General features: G+C 35.1%; 1 long non-coding RNA gene across 1 annotated transcript; it reads right to left on the reverse strand.

The window, feature by feature from the left end:
* Window positions 1–7,181: 7,181 nt before the first annotated feature.
* Window positions 7,182–8,707, reverse strand: LOC137709806 (uncharacterized). Its single transcript, XR_011064928.1, has 5 exons — window positions 8,526–8,707; window positions 8,314–8,363; window positions 7,949–8,142; window positions 7,566–7,625; window positions 7,182–7,445 (listed from the first exon to the last, which is right to left on the reverse strand). It is a non-coding gene; the product is annotated as an uncharacterized lncRNA (long non-coding RNA).
* Window positions 8,708–16,114: the final 7,407 nt, after the last annotated feature.

Below are 16,114 nucleotides of genomic sequence, written 5' to 3' on the forward strand. Positions count from 1 at the left end.
CATGTTGTGACGGTTAATAGTTGAATTATTTCTTTAAATCATCAAGGAAAGAGGAAGAGTAAGAGTTGATTTATATTTGAGATTGAGACAATAGTAGTTTGTTGATACTGACTGGTTCCAGTTAATGTAAGGATTTGTTTTTTTTTTTTTTTTTTTTTTTAAATGGGTGATAGTGTTCACTGATCATCCCCATAATCTTATTTATAAATACAAATAAGGGGGACATGAAGGCTCATTGATGGAAAAACATAGCAAGTAATAGAGGAATAAAAAATCAATCCCACTTACAAAGAAAACATATGATAAGAATCACCTGAAACAATAGTAACATGAAATCAAGTTACTCATGATTATTCAAATCCAAAGTTAGGTAAGTGATTATAAATTATCAAGTCATCTAGTGGCCAACACAACGACACCCACTCTTACATTAAAAAAAATAGCCATCTTAGGTTATTGTCAACATTATCATCCACTATTACATTCATTAAACTCTAAATAAAAGATTATGAAACATTGTACTATTTACATGCACCAATGTTCAGCAAATACATATGGTTTAATGTTCCAAGAAAAAAAGAAGTTCAGGAAAAATCTCAATACCTAAGCTCATTATGATGGTAGCTGCTCAGTATCCAACATGATCTTCTCCGGATCCTTTTGGTAAGAATCTTAAGAATATGTGAATCGTATTCGTTCATTGTACATCATATGATCGGTTTTTGTTAGGTACTATTTGTGTTTAATTTTAAATAAAAATATTTAAAATAATTTCTAATAGCACGGTATACGATGAACAAACACGATTAACGAATCCGTAAAATCAACACAAAAAGGATCCGACAAGAATCCGGATTCGCTTAGTATAGCATCTCATCAAGGACCTCTTTGAAATCGCCGTGGGAGAATGTGGTAGGGAATTTGGATGACAGCCTGGAACAATATCGTATCTCAAAGACCTGATATTCGTAAACACTGTATCAACTTTAAAAAATCCAGCATTAATATATTAAATGGCAACGAAACAGAGTGTCGCATTCAACTTTCACAATATATAAAAATAAAAAATTTGGTTCTACAAAAGTCCCAAAATGGAGGCTGCATACAAAAGCCAAAAAACGAAAAATCAGGTCCCCTGAAATTGAAAACAAAACCAAATTAAACACCCATATGCAGCCGAATGGAACACCCACATGCACGATCCGAGGGCACAAACAAAACCCCCAAAATCAGAAAAGACAAATTTGAACAGAAACCCATCTGCAAATCCAAAATTACAGAAAAGAAATTGAAACACCTATATTGAGAAAGCCGTAAAACTTACCAGGAAACGCTAGCCTTTCTAGGTAAATTTTTTTTTTCCGGATCCAATTGAAGAACCAAAAAAACTTATACTGTTTCGGTGGTTTTTCCGCAAGAAACTGCCGTTAGCAATTTGTGAGAGGAAGATCCCAAGGTCGAAGAGCCAGAGAAAGCGGCGTTTGAGAGTGAAAAAAAAAAAAGGCAAGGGTCAAGAGTGAGAGAAGCAGAGAACTGTGAAAAAGAAAAGTGGAAACGGGAGGAAAAAGTTGAGATGCGATCGATGCACAGCGATGATCGAAGCGTGGATGAAATGGGGAAAACAAGCTTTTCATCGTAGAAAAGAGGAAACAAGGCAAACAAAGAAAAAAAACCAAGGGCATTTCCGCCCTTTCACTGTTCAAGAATAGTGCAAAACAGAGACAGAGGAACCGAGTTTAAGTATATAGATAATTTTGTCGAACTTGAAATCTTTTGCAGTAAATGAAGAAAACTACAAGTCTGCATCTAGAGGCCTGGACCATAAGGTAAAGTGAGTCTCTTCCATTATTGTCCTTTGGAAAAGGAAAAGTTGTGGAAAGGTGTATAGATTCCTCAAAAGACTAAGACTCTGGAGGCTAAGATCATCTCCAACTAAAAAGTCTAAACATAATTTCGTTTAAAATTATAGTCTTACGAGAAATTATTTTTAAATAAACAATGTTAGACCATATTCATATATCATCTCCAACTGAAGAGGCTAAATATAACCCTCTTAGTAATTTATTAGTTTTCAGTTTATATTTTAAATTGATTGGTTAATTTAATTAAACTACTATTAGACATTTTCAAATCTAACTGTTAAATTTGAATAAATTATTATAAGTGAGAGTAGGGCCCAAAAAAAGGCTAAGAGAGACGCTACATTCGGCCAACCTAATACCCATTGGCCAAATTTTGGTTTGGTAGACTTCGTCGAATTATAGCATAACCTTTGATTGGAAGAATTTTTGAACAAATCAAATCATTTTTTAAATTTTGAACCTTTAATTCTTTTCATTGAAGATAGCCTAAGTTATCGAATCAGAGTCCAAGCTGATGCAATCAGTCTTGCTTTTTCATATAAATCCCACCACTACATGTTTCCTTTCACTCCCTTATATAACAAAATAAGAAAACATTTTTCAGTAAGGTAAACCACAACTATTTTTCTTGAAGATATTATCTCCCAGCACAATCGCACTAGTGAGCATCTTTTGGTAATAGGAACCCATCCCTTTCGTTTCTTTTTGTACCAAAACTCGGTTGTGACTTTTTGTAGCCAAGATGCTCTGTCAAGTCGTTTAAGTCAAACATGGAGATAAAGTCTCTGTCACACTTGTATTCCCATAGCACAGTTCCACCCATGTAAAATTCATCCACAAAGTAACACCATGGTGGATTTTAAGTGTGAACTCATTTAGATCAGCTGCAAGTCAATAAAATCCCATGTCAATCAGTTGTTATCTACCTCATCAATAAAACCCCACACTAATTTTCTACTACAACTTAGTGTCAGTTTTTACACATACCACCAAATAGACAGTAAACTAAGCAATACACAAAAAGACTCAAATAAAGAAAAAAGGGTTGAACCCACCAATACACGAAAAGACTCAAATATAGAGTTTTTACACATACTATCAAATGCTGATTAAGTGACACGTTGTCGCTTTCGCTTTAATATTAATAATGAATAACTTAGCTGTTAGCTCATTATTCATTGAGGAATTTGAAATCAGTGTCCAGACCGAATGCTCGTTCTGTTGGAACTCTCAATCTAATCTTGAAAGAGGGGAAGGGAGATCGATCTCAATTTTACATACAGAAATCAACACATATGGAAACACTTTAACAACCACCAAAACCCAATGTACATGTATTTCTTCCAATCTCTCTCCTTTAACGACCACACCCAAAAAAAAAAAAAAAACCAACAATAACCACCAAAACCTAATTTACACGCATTTCCACAATTCTCTCCAAATACTACCATAAATTACTATTTGCTCGACGAAAGTTTGCCCAACAAACAAAATTTGGGCGGGCAAAGTAACTTTATCCGACCAAAAAACAAAATTTAGTCAAGCAAACATGGTCAACATTTTGGTTCTTTTAGATACTTTAGGCCATCTCTAACCCTTGGACTAAAACCTAAATTTTTTAACTCAGAAAATTTAGGTATTAATCCAGAAAATATTTTTTTTGCTCCAATGGTTTTGGGTTAAAATTTTAGTCCGAGATTATTAAATAATGATTTTAGGCTCAATTGTTTTTTTCCAATAACTTTTTTCAAAATAAAAATTATTTAAATTATCATAATTTATTTTTGGGAATTATTATTAGCACTCCAAAAATCTCATTCTACACTCCTCACAAGTGTATTTTTCTTTCTAATTATAGAAAGTTTGGAGTACCAAATGAGATTTTTGGAGTGCTAATAACAATTCCCTTTATTTTTATGACATTCACTAAATCAACCCCATGAAACAATTTATAGAGTTTTTTTGGTGAGGCAGAAGTCATAGGTTTTATTCTCGTCAAAAGCATTGTGAAACTTAGTTCGCCCTCACCCCATGGTGTAGATAATATCGTTTGATAAAAAATAAAAAAACCTTAATTTGGGTGGGGCAACCTTTTAACCCTAGCCTAAATTCTGGGTTAAATTTGCTCAAATTTTAGGTTTTAACCCAAAACTTATTTTAGACCAACCATTAGAGAATGATTGAGTCAGTTTAAAAATCTAAATTTCAAGTTTTAAACCATGGATTGGTGATAATCATAGGCAATGAAATATTTTGACGGCAAAAGTAAAGTTCGTCTGGCAAAGCTTTTGCCGAAGGAAAAAAATTGGCATAAACTCATAATAAAAAGGACTTGCATGCAGAATATATAGAAGCATTTCATATATATACTGCAAACGTACATGTGACGTCTAGATTTTGTGTAGGGCATTCTTTGTCAAAAATTGTAAATGGTACTACACATGATCTAGTTAGATTTAAGGTACAATGTCATTATGGCATCAATGCTGCTGGAAATAATCACTCAAGGGTTTGATTTCACATTTTAAAAGTTTGTTCATGCATATGCATTTCATGCTTATAATTCTAGTTCATTTTGTCTAGTAGTTCTGTCCTGTCGAAATTTCCTACTGCTTTCCAACAAGCTAGGCACTCGCTTTAAGACATCCCACATGGATCAACTGACATTTTTTTTTTTGAGAGTGGATTTTTCACCCTAGATCTTTCTAGATTGTTTTTGCACTTAACACGTGTCATTTGGTCCCTTTTGTCTAAAACATTTAAGCATTCCATAAAAAGGGGCTCTGGGATCCTTTTGGTTTTTGTTTAGGAAGTTCATATTTTTCTGAAGAGTGCGTTTATAGTTTTGAGCTGCCTCTTGTGTTCTTCATTAAAAATCCTAGCCACAAAACCACATTAATGCATTAAACTCTCAATCATTTCATAATAGGGTTGCATTGTCTTTATGGTTTTTTTGGTCAGGTTCTTCAAGTTTCAAATCTATTTAGTCACCCATTTTTCGGATTCACGTTAGTTTCTTCCCTAAACTATTTGACTGGAGAAACTGACTAGTCGATTGAATCCATATTTCATGTTAACTTCATCATAACATCATTTGCATTGGTTGTGTTGGTCTCGGTGGCACAAGGTGAATAGCCCAGGGAAAGGAGCTGCCATCTTTGGGAAGACTGAAGACGTCTCCATATTGTGCGAAGTAAATTTGCATAAAGGTAAAGTTGCTCTGTAGATTAGATCTAGGAATTAAGCTTGTGGTGGTACTTTGTAAGAAGCTTATCTACACTAGTGAATTGGACTCAGTGGAGAGTCCTTGGTTTTTTAACACAGATGTGATTTTTTCCGGCCAAAAACTCCATGTGTTATTTATTATTTTTCTTGTTCACATATTTTATTCTTTGCATGTGATATATGACCTCCGTGATTTGCAAATAGATATGTCTATGCAACTAAGTTTATAAGAGTTAGAATGTATACTGAATTGGAGATTAGTTAACTAGGAACACTTCAATAAACAAGTTTTAATTGATTAATTCTGCTGTTGGCAAACTAACAAATTTGATCTGAGTTGACTCATGTTGCTGACTATTCAATCAAGTATATTTAGATTTTTAATTACAGATTATTCCTCCTGGTACTAATTTTCAGTACATTTCTCCCCAATGTAGCCGCGCTTCCTGTTGCCTTTCTTGGTGGAACATCCAACACTGCAAATGGACTCGATGTTGTTTGGTGAAAACCCTTTCTCATTGTTGAAAACAAATTAAGTTAGCAGGAGCCCCCCCGGCTGTAATATCCCGGGACGACAAACTCAAGTGATGGATCAACCTCTTCTGGGTACTCATTATCTTCTGCATTCTGCAACATAACCAGTATACTATCAACCATTGATTCATATATTCAAATAGTTAGTCTAAGGTAATACATAAACACACTAAAACGCACAAGCGCGCACACACACACATATTAAAAAAAAGGAATTCAAACCTGGATGAGTTCCATGAGGAAGTGAACATCCTTAGCGTAGAGTTTAGCAGAGAGATTCTGCCTGGTGAAGATCCTCAGTCGAAGGGTTGGCCTCTTTCCTTCCAATGTAGAACTTTGTCTTCCTTATCTCTTCTACGTGCGCTTTTCGGAACAGCCAATGACGTATCGATTGCTTCTTTTAGTTCAGCTTTAGTATTTCACAGACAATCAGAAATTGTGACACGTTAGAAATTGAGAATGATCAATATTAGTTTACTAGAAAGGAAAGCCCGATGCTGCGGGTTTAAAATTGCTAGAAAGACTGTGTTTGGAAGATGTAAACACTATGTTATAGAAGAATGGGAAAAGTTGTTTAAGGGAGGTATCCTGGGCAAGGGAAAAGAAAAGGATTGAAATACATGAAACAAAATTGTATCACAATAGAATTATATTATGAACAAAATAAGGATAGATTGTGTTTACCCAGTGTTTTTTTTGCGGGGAAAGAAGTTGCATAAGTTGGAAAGGATCTTCTTCTGGCAATTTTATAGGATGTCATCAAATTTTTGCACGTTTCTCTCAGTGAAATGTACATTAGAAAAGAGTTTGATTAAACATATGAAAAAAATATATATTGTTTAGTATGGTGTAAACCACTGTTCTAAAAATCCCCGCCTAGGCCCCGATTAATGTCTAGGCATTTGAAAATTAAGAAATGACACCTAGACCTGCTGAGGTGCCTGCCTAAGCACCTGCTTAAGTTGTGACTCACTTAGGCAGAAAATAGATAACTTTCATTTTGCATTTTATTTTTTTCAATAAATTGTAAGAAACTTGTTGAATGCTTAAATGAGCATACATTATATGCTTGTTCCCTATGTTTTCATTATATTTCAATACTTTATAATATATTTATCATTCTATTTTGTAGTTTATGATGAAATTATATATATTTTAAGTATAAACAAACACTTATTTACATGAAATATAATGAATTTAGTTAAATCCACCTAGGCGACCGCCTAGACCTCGCCTAACCGCCTAGGTGCTAGGCCCCAACTCGCCACCTGACTAGCACCTAGCTTCTTTTAGAATTTTGGTGTAAATACAAAATTACACGTGTGTATCAGTTGGGATAGCAAAAGCTTTACAAATGAGATTGCAATTGAGGGTTAAACCCCTCAGCCGTCATATGCGTTCACAGAATGTAGACTGATTGGTATGTGTAAGCAGTAATGATGATAGTTTTGGTCTAGCATAGTTAGCAATATGTGTAGTACATGTATTACCCTAATTGTATCTTAATTATTAATCATTATAAGACTAAAATCTCTCCTCAAGCTTGTAAAGAAGCTTGAGTTTAAATTGATTTTCCTACTTTGAACAAAACTATACCCAGATACCTCAAATAATCGGAATCATACAAAAACCAAGCATCCTAGTAGCTAACTAGGACATGAAATTGTGGTTTCACTGATTATATTAAAAATATTTGGAAATTTTTTAGATACTAAAAAACACAAATGAAGTTTGAAAAATCACCGACTGAATGTCCCAAGATAAAGATCCTTATTTCCGGCAACATTTCCACTCCTGGCTAGCCATCTTTCATGTTGATGACATCTGCTACACAGAGAAGAAACAAAACAAAGAGATTTTAGAGATTTTTATTTGGTATATATCTTATTTCTCATCGATATCTTATCTAAATTATTTTATAAAATTATGAATAGCTAATAAGACCTTGTAATTCTTATGTACATTGAAGCCCCTCTTGAGAATCCACTACTTTTCCTGTAAAGACTGCATTATGTTAGTAATCGATTAGCATTTAAACGCTGTTGTATATATAAATCTACTGTATGCATGATTAGTAGCATGAACGACAACAACATGGTTTGATAGTTAAAATGGTCAGCCAAATTATATGTGAAAAAATTCTTACCCAAGTAAACTAAAGATTCATCATTTGATTTTAATTCCCCAGCTAATCAAAGACAAACCAAAAATTAAAAAATAAAACCAGCATATGCTATGGAAAATAGTCAGAACAAAAGCAGAATTTGACTAGAAAAAAAATGCACATTTCCTGTAATTAAAAACATCATTGTGTTTTCTTGACAAACCTTGCCTTCCCTTCCTGCTCTGCCCTTCTTTGTTGCAAATATTGTCCCACATATGCGATTCGTATCGACCGGTCCATCCATGCCTGGTCAACATACTTTCGAATATGCATTTGCAAGTAAATTTGTTGCCAACGTCAAGCTCTGGCCACCGAACTTATGACAAGTTCCTTCATGCAGCGTTGAAGTTCCAACTCCTGCAACAAAATGCAAGTACTTTCATAATTCTTCCAATTCCTTTCTACATTCAACCAAACAAACACTATGTACTTGTCCAACCAATCTATTATAAACTCCTTCCACGACAAAACATTGTTTTCACGAAAAATTTGAAAATTCCTACCTTTAAATCTGCTCCAGAGGCATACCTTTGAAGATGCATTTCCCAATACATTTGTTGCCAATCTAGCCATTGAATCTGAATGTCAAGCTCTAATAAGTGGCCGTCCGAGAAATTTGTCGACGTAGGATTGAAATTGCAACTTTTGGAGCAAAATGTAAGAAATTTATCATTCTTTGAATTCTGAATTCCTATCTATATTCAATGAAACAAAACAGATAAAACTCAATTCTGGCAAACCTTTTGTGTTTTCTACCATTCCAGAGTCCTTCTTTGATAAACTAACAGTCATCTTTATAAGCATTGCTAGAATACATTTGCATAAAGGAGACTGGAAACAAAATCCCCAAACAAACGAAAACCGAGTTTACTGGCGACTATTCTATGAGAAAAACAACAAAGGATTTGAGAGGAAGAGAACAACATGAAGACGGACAGAAGCAGAGACTTGTGAGGGATACAAAATGAAACTGAAAGGTAAAGTGAAGAAGACGGAATGGAACCATCAAGATCAACGATCATCAACGTGTGGCGTTCATGGACAAAACAGTCAATTTACTGTAGGAGAGTGGGAACATCACAACTAACAAATAAGAAACCAAGGGCATTTCCATCTGTTCACTGTTAATGAACAGTGTTATAAAACTGAGTTCTAGTATATGTATAATATAATATATGAGAACGAGAGAGAGTAGTAGTTAATAGTTAACACAAAGTCATATTTGAACTAGACTTATTTTATACTTAACTTGATACCCGACTTTAATTAAATTAATAGTAATAATTTTCTTGAACTTGAAACCTTTTCCAATAAATGAAAAGCAACTACTAAGTCTTCAGCTACACCATAAGATTAGGGAATATTTTTGCTCACTGTCATTTAGTGTGGTGTATGCTGACCACTTTATTTATTATCGTTAGATGAGTTTGAATTTAAAGATTTGTGTAGTGGATAAGAACAAATCTCAAAATTTAAACTTATCTAACGGTAATAAATAAGGTGGTGAGCATACATTATACTAAATGGTGGTGAGTATATATCATACTAAATGGTGGTGAACAAAAATGCACTCATAAGATAAAGTGAGTCATCCATTATTGCTATTTGGAAAAAAATAAAGACAAGAGTCTCGAATCAATGTCCAAGCTGAAGCAATCAGTCTTGCTTTCTGTAGAAATCCTACCACTAAGAGCAAGTCTAGTGTGGTTAAATGCCAGGGGGATTGGTTGCTCTAGCAACCCAATTCATCAACCTATGCAGCTCTAGCCTATTCGGGCTATTGGGCTGAGGGGGAGCCCGAGGGAAAGCTCAAGCGCAAATCCAAGGCCCGAGCACCTGAGAGGGAATAATGCAAGGCTGACGTTAGCCATGTTTTTAAAATTTTGCATTAGGCAAGTGCAACACAACAGTGCATGGGGACGCGTCACTGACATGATTTGCAGGCAATGGGTCCCGTGCTCGACAGGCTGTTTGTAGCCGTTACTGGGTGCAACGTGGCACCCTCTCGGCTGTTGGATTTCAACGGCTCTTTTTTTCTGGACCGTTTGATTTCCAACGGTAAAAAAAAATTTCAAAACTCCCCCAACGGCTAGATGACGTGGCACGATCTGAGGCATTCGAATTAAGTTCAACGGTCTAAGTTTTTCAGCTTTTAAAATTAAAAAAAAAGGGGAAAAAATTGATATGTTACCGTTATGCCACGTGTCACAATCTGGAGGGTTGGATTTCAAATTTTGTGTAATCCAACGATACAAATTAATTAAGTTAATAAAAAAAAATTTAAAAATCCAAAAAAAATTATTTTTCTATAAATACCTTATCATTATCTTCCACCTTGCACCACACTTTCATATTTTCTTAAATACTTTCAACCACATACTAATCTTTCTCTCAAAGTTTCTGTATACTTTTGTTTCCAAAAAAATGGCCCATTGGTGCAGGTACGAATTGGATGCTTATTGAAGATGTTACATTGTGTTCTAGATGGGTTGAAATCACTCATGATCCGATTACAGGTAATGAGATGCAGTTGCGAGAAATGTGGAGCAATATTCATTCCTTTTTTCTTGAGAAAATTGGTGGCAAAAGAATTGAACAATTGCTCTCAAGTTGTTGGAGAATACTCAGCCAATCATTTACTCATTGGAGAAACGCCTTGGCACAATCTAGTACTAATATTTGAAGTGGGGAAAACTACGCGGATCAGGTAACAATATATTCTTTATTTGGTTGTATTATACCCAAATTTACATTAGCTACTTTGATTATAATTTTTTCTTCTCGCACATTTTGTAGACACTTCAAGAACCCGCATTTTGTAGACACTTCAAGAATAAGCTTGGTACAATACCAAAAACAAAAACAAATCATTCAACTGGGGGGAATGTTGGAATATTATCAAGGATTGTCCCAAATTCAAAGTTGTGCCTATCAGTCCAGAAGTTGTTACGAACAACACCCTTCTACACTCTACGCTAGATCACGACCCGCATGTTCATAAAAACAACACAAAACAAGTGCTAGAAGCGACCCCTGAACAAGTGTCGGGGTCGACTTGTTATCCACTCAGGCCTTAAGGTAAGAAGGCTTCAAAGACAAGAGGGAGTTCTTCCGTAACGACACGTGGCGAGACGGAATTGGATAAAATCTTATCGAAATCTATTACCAAAAATTGTACTTTCGGATAATGACACGTGGCGTGATGAGACCAGTTAAAAATCTTATCCGAAATTACAAATAAAATTATTTTTATTATTTTATAAAATAAAAAATATATTTTATTGCCTATTGTCATGACTATTTAGTTTAGGGGTTGAGATGCAAAAGGCAATAACTGTTCATTAAAGGCAGTAACTATTCATTGGAGGGGATTCAATTGCCTATTACCATGGGGAGCTCTTACACACTGGAATTGCTTTAAATATTTACCACTACACCATGGATTAGTTTGGAATTACTATTTTTTTTAATTATTTCTATTCTGCTATAAGAATATAAAATTTAAAAATAAACCATAAATAAAAAAAACAGATAAGTGTCTGGTAAATTATAGTTCTATTAGTGCTTTTAGCAAAAAAAATGAGGGTATAATTGTTAATATGAAAGTTTTATTAATTGGTATTGTTCATGTGCCTTTAATGAAAAAACTTTTTTTTTTTTTTTTTTTTTTTTAACATATGGAAAGCTACTTATACTGTTTACTGTTTTAGATCCATGATTTTGAAAAGATAAGAACACTTTCTTTATTTATCAAACATAATTAAGACACCACATTTTTAAGAAGCTGCTTTTAAAAAAAAATTAAGCAACCCCCAATCAATCCTACAAACATTGTAAAATACGAAGGTGAAATTTGTTTAAAAAAAAAAAAAAAAAAAAAAAAAGTGAAAGTAAACATGTAGGGTTGCTTAATATTTTTTGTGATTTAGGGCAAAGCATGCTCATCAATTAAAATTACAGGGACGGCAACAAAGTGGAATAAACGAGTTTGATCTAACTAACATCCAATTTTTGTGATTTAGAGCATTCTCAATGGCAATGCAAATCTTTACATTTTTAGAGCTATATTTTTGTACTTAAATTAAAAGAAGTGGCCAGTTTGAGGTTTTTTTATTTGGTTAGTGCTATTCACACATTTTTTTTTTTTTTACTTTCTACACGCTCTTGTTAGTTTTTATCTACTCATCTTCTTCAATTCATTCAATTCAACTACCGGAATTTGAGAGGGGTGTGTGAGAGGTAAAAATGAGTGTGTAGTTAGCACCATCATTTGGTTCTCTCTCTCAATCTCAATGCAAAAATTATTATATGTTTATGTTTAAAATTTGAGTCTTTGCATTGTAGGAGAAAATATTTGAGTCAAAACTCAAATCTTTATGTTTTCAATTGAATAATGTGGTTCAAATTCCTCTATAACATCTTTGACGAGAATTGAATCTAAAACTTCTCACTTATAATGAAGAAAAATACCACTAGACTGTATTACTAAATAGCAGGTTTATACTTTATATTTAAGAAGTCCAAATATTTTGACGCATTAGAAATGACATTAAACCTTCTTAAGACTTCCAAGTTTAAAACGGCTCGCTCTATTTTTGTAAGAAGAGCATTTACATAGAGGACCACTTTCATACACAAGGGAGTTCTTGTTCGTTCAACGTCAATTTTTATTGTACGACAAAACCCTGTAGTTTGAGAGTAATTTGCATAAAACAGGTTTACTGTTGCATGATATTTCATACTAATAATGCAATATTATGCGGAGCAAAACAACAAGTGTGACATCCCACATCGCCCAGGGGAGTGATCCTTATATGTATATTCTCAGCCTTACCTAGCACGAGGCATTTTGGGAGCTCACTGGCTTCGGGTTCTGTAGGAACTTCGAAGTTAAGCGAGAAGGGGGCTAGAGTAATCCCATGATGGGTGACCCACTGGGAAGTTGCTCGTGAGTTCCCAAAAACAAAACCGTGAGGGAATGGTAAGCCTAAAGCGGACAATATCGTGCTATGGTGGTGGAGCGGGCCCAGGAAATGATCCGTCCCGGGCCGGGATGTGACAATTTGGTATCAGAGCCTAACCCTGGCCTTGGTGTGCCGACGAGGACGTCAGACCCTTAAGGGAGGTGGATTGTGACATCCCACATCACCCAGGGAAGTGATCCTTAAATGCATATTCCCATCCTTACTTAGCACGAGGCCTTTTGGGAGCTCACTGGCTTCGAGTTCCATCGGAACTCCGAAGTTAAGCGAGAAGGGGGCTAGAGCAATCCCATGATGGGTGATCCATTGGGAAGTTGCTCGTGAGTTCCCAAAAACAAAACCGTGAGGGAATGGTAAACCCAAAGCGGACAATATCGTGCTACGGTGGTGGAGCAGGCCCAGGAAGTGATCCACCCTGAGCCAGGATGTGACAATTTGGTATCATAGCCTAACCCTGGCCGTGGTGTGCGGACGAGGACGTCGGGCCCCTAAGGGGGGTGGATTGTGACATCCCACATCGCCCAGGGGAGTGATCCTTATATGTATATTCTCATCCTTACCTAGCACGATGCCTTTTGGGAGCTCATTGGCTTCGAGTTCTGTAGGAACTCCGAAGTTAAGTGAGAAGGGGGCTAGAGCAATCTCATGATGGGTGACCCACTGGGAAGTTGCTCTTGAGTTCCCAAAAACAAAACCGTGAGGGAATGGTAAGCCCAAAGAGGATAATATCGTGCAATGGTGGTGGAGCGGGCCCGGGAAGTGATCCGTCCCGGGACGGGATATGACAACAAGTATTTATCATTAATAGCCAAAATTTAACACCCAATTTCATAAATATTACTTTTTATAAAAAAATTTCAAATATAGCAGAAAACTCACGTGAATAGACCTAAATACCCTCAAAATCCAAAACTCATTTACATAAAAAAAGCCAAAACACTTTAATAAATCTCCTCGGCATTGTTGTTCAAAGTGTGAGGCTGCTAGCGAAGTTGGTAATATCAAACTTGTGCAAATTTATGAAAGATCAATCCTAACCAGCTTAAATTCTAAAGCAAAATTGAATTCCATAAATAGCATTTTCAATCTGAACTCTTTGTTTGTTCCTCTTTCCTCTAGCCTTCTCAAACTTCCATCCCTTGGACCGCACATAAGGTTTAGTGTGGTTGTGTGGCACACCAGGAGTTGGAACGAAGTGTTTCACTGCTTCACGAGAATTCTTAAGACCTATGAGAAGAACTATTTTCTGACCCAATCGTGCTCTCAAAGCAAGCTGATCAAATGTCAAGCACTCTCCTCCCTATTGTTGCCACTATTGTTGAAGTTTGGTTGCTCGTGACGCTGCTTCGAAAGAGTGATTGCCCCCACGATCTTGTACCCATGAGAAAGACTTTTAATGGTACCTTCATTATGGCTGTAATTTGTTGCTAGTGGTCGTTGGTAGATCTTATGCTTATGGTGTTGGTTCTTGGCTAACTTTGACTTTTTATTAATTGAACTTAGTTTATGTTTTTTTTTTTTAATAATAATTTTAAGGGTATTTAAGTATATATAAGTGGATTTTCTGTTATTTTTGAAAATTTTTATAAACAAAATGATGTTTATGAAATCGGTTGTTAAATTTTAATTATTTGTCAAAAAAAAATTCCAAAACAACTTACTTGTGATAGCGTATTTGTGAACGAAACTACCACGTAATGATAAATTCATTCTATGTAAGTTGCCCTATTTTCACTCTTAGTTACACAATAACATGTGACATAGATTCGAATGCATCCATCAGGGCAATCGCAGTCCGTCCAGTTTTCAATAAGATTTTGTTTTGTTCTTTTGTTTTTGTTGTTAATGTTCACTTTTTTTTCCTTAATTGAGGGGTTTAACCTTCTGTCTGTTTGCGTTGAATCATAGATCTTCCTCAAGAAGGTTCATTTGTCTATTAGAGTACTAATAAATAAAATATCTGCTTGATGAAGTCTCTTCTGCCTGATAAAAGTCAAGAGGATGAGGTTTTGTAATTACCATCGATCTCTCGCCTTTTGGTCTTCCGCACTAATGTCAATAAGAACAGTGCGCGTAGAGCACAAAATTTTTTAAACGTTATAGCATGAAAATTAGCATTTCATTGAGTTTTGGTAAGCTTGAAATTATTTTTCAAGTTATATTGCACGCCTATCGACACATATCAATAGGAGCATGTTGACTTGTGTCGTTAAATTATGGGAGCCATGCCGACAGATATCAACTATGTCAAGTGATCCTATTGGAAGCCTGTAGAAAAGCATACAAATGTATAAGGCTAGCAGCTATCTTGCCTAGTGCCCCTAGTTCGTTGAACAATTAGAGGATAGTTTTTTAGGGCATTTCAGAATTTTCAATAGGCAGAAATTTCTGAGCTTGAGGGTTAGTTGACCAACCATAGCCAAGGTGGATCCGTCTGTGATCCTAATTGTATCTACATTTTCATTTCCCTCATTGTCATCATGTCATTGTGTCATCAAATTGATACGATTTTATTAATTTTTGCATGAGTATGAATGACTTAATCCTAACATTATTGCTACATGTTTGATACTATTCGAGCAACCACGTAAATACGTATCCCACGCATGGTAACCAAGCATATTGTGCATGTTTGGGTTGTGTTTAGAAGCAAAACCTAATATGCATGTATACTTTATTCGGATTCAAGCTCAAATAGCCCAACACGAGATCATATTTAAACTAAATTTGTTTTATAGTTAACTTGATACGATTGACATCAATTTTATCAAACTTGAACCCTTTTTCAATAAACAAGACAACTACAAGTCTTCAGCTAGGATCAGACATTTCTACCCTCCCAATTTCCATACTCTTATCTTTTTTTATTTGTACGGTTACGATTAAGTCATATTAATATTATATAATTATTATTTTTTATCTTATTATTTCTATAAAAAATTAATATAAAATATTAACGTAACTTAATCGTGACCACATAAATAAAAAAAGATAAGAATGCATGAGAACTGAGAGAACAGAAAAGCCAGGTCCCTTCAGATAGACCATAAGATACAGTGAGTCTTCCATTATTGTCACTCGGAAAAACAAAATTTGTGGAAAGGTGTTTAGATTCCTCAAAAGATTAAGACTCCGAAGAGTGGTGACTTAGTGGTCGAATCAGCGTCCAAGGTGATGCAATCGGTCTTACTTTTCGGATACAATTCCCACCACCACATGTTTCCTTTCACTTTCTTTTTCCACAAAAGTTTCAAAAGAAAAAGAAACAAAATTTAATAAGCGATTGAAATAATGCAAAGTCTGCTTTTCGTACAATGCTCATGCATACTCATAAATTAAAATTACAG

Source organism: Pyrus communis, chromosome 12 (genome assembly GCF_963583255.1).
Source record: "Pyrus communis chromosome 12, drPyrComm1.1, whole genome shotgun sequence".
Taxonomy (NCBI): Eukaryota; Viridiplantae; Streptophyta; class Magnoliopsida; order Rosales; family Rosaceae; genus Pyrus; species Pyrus communis.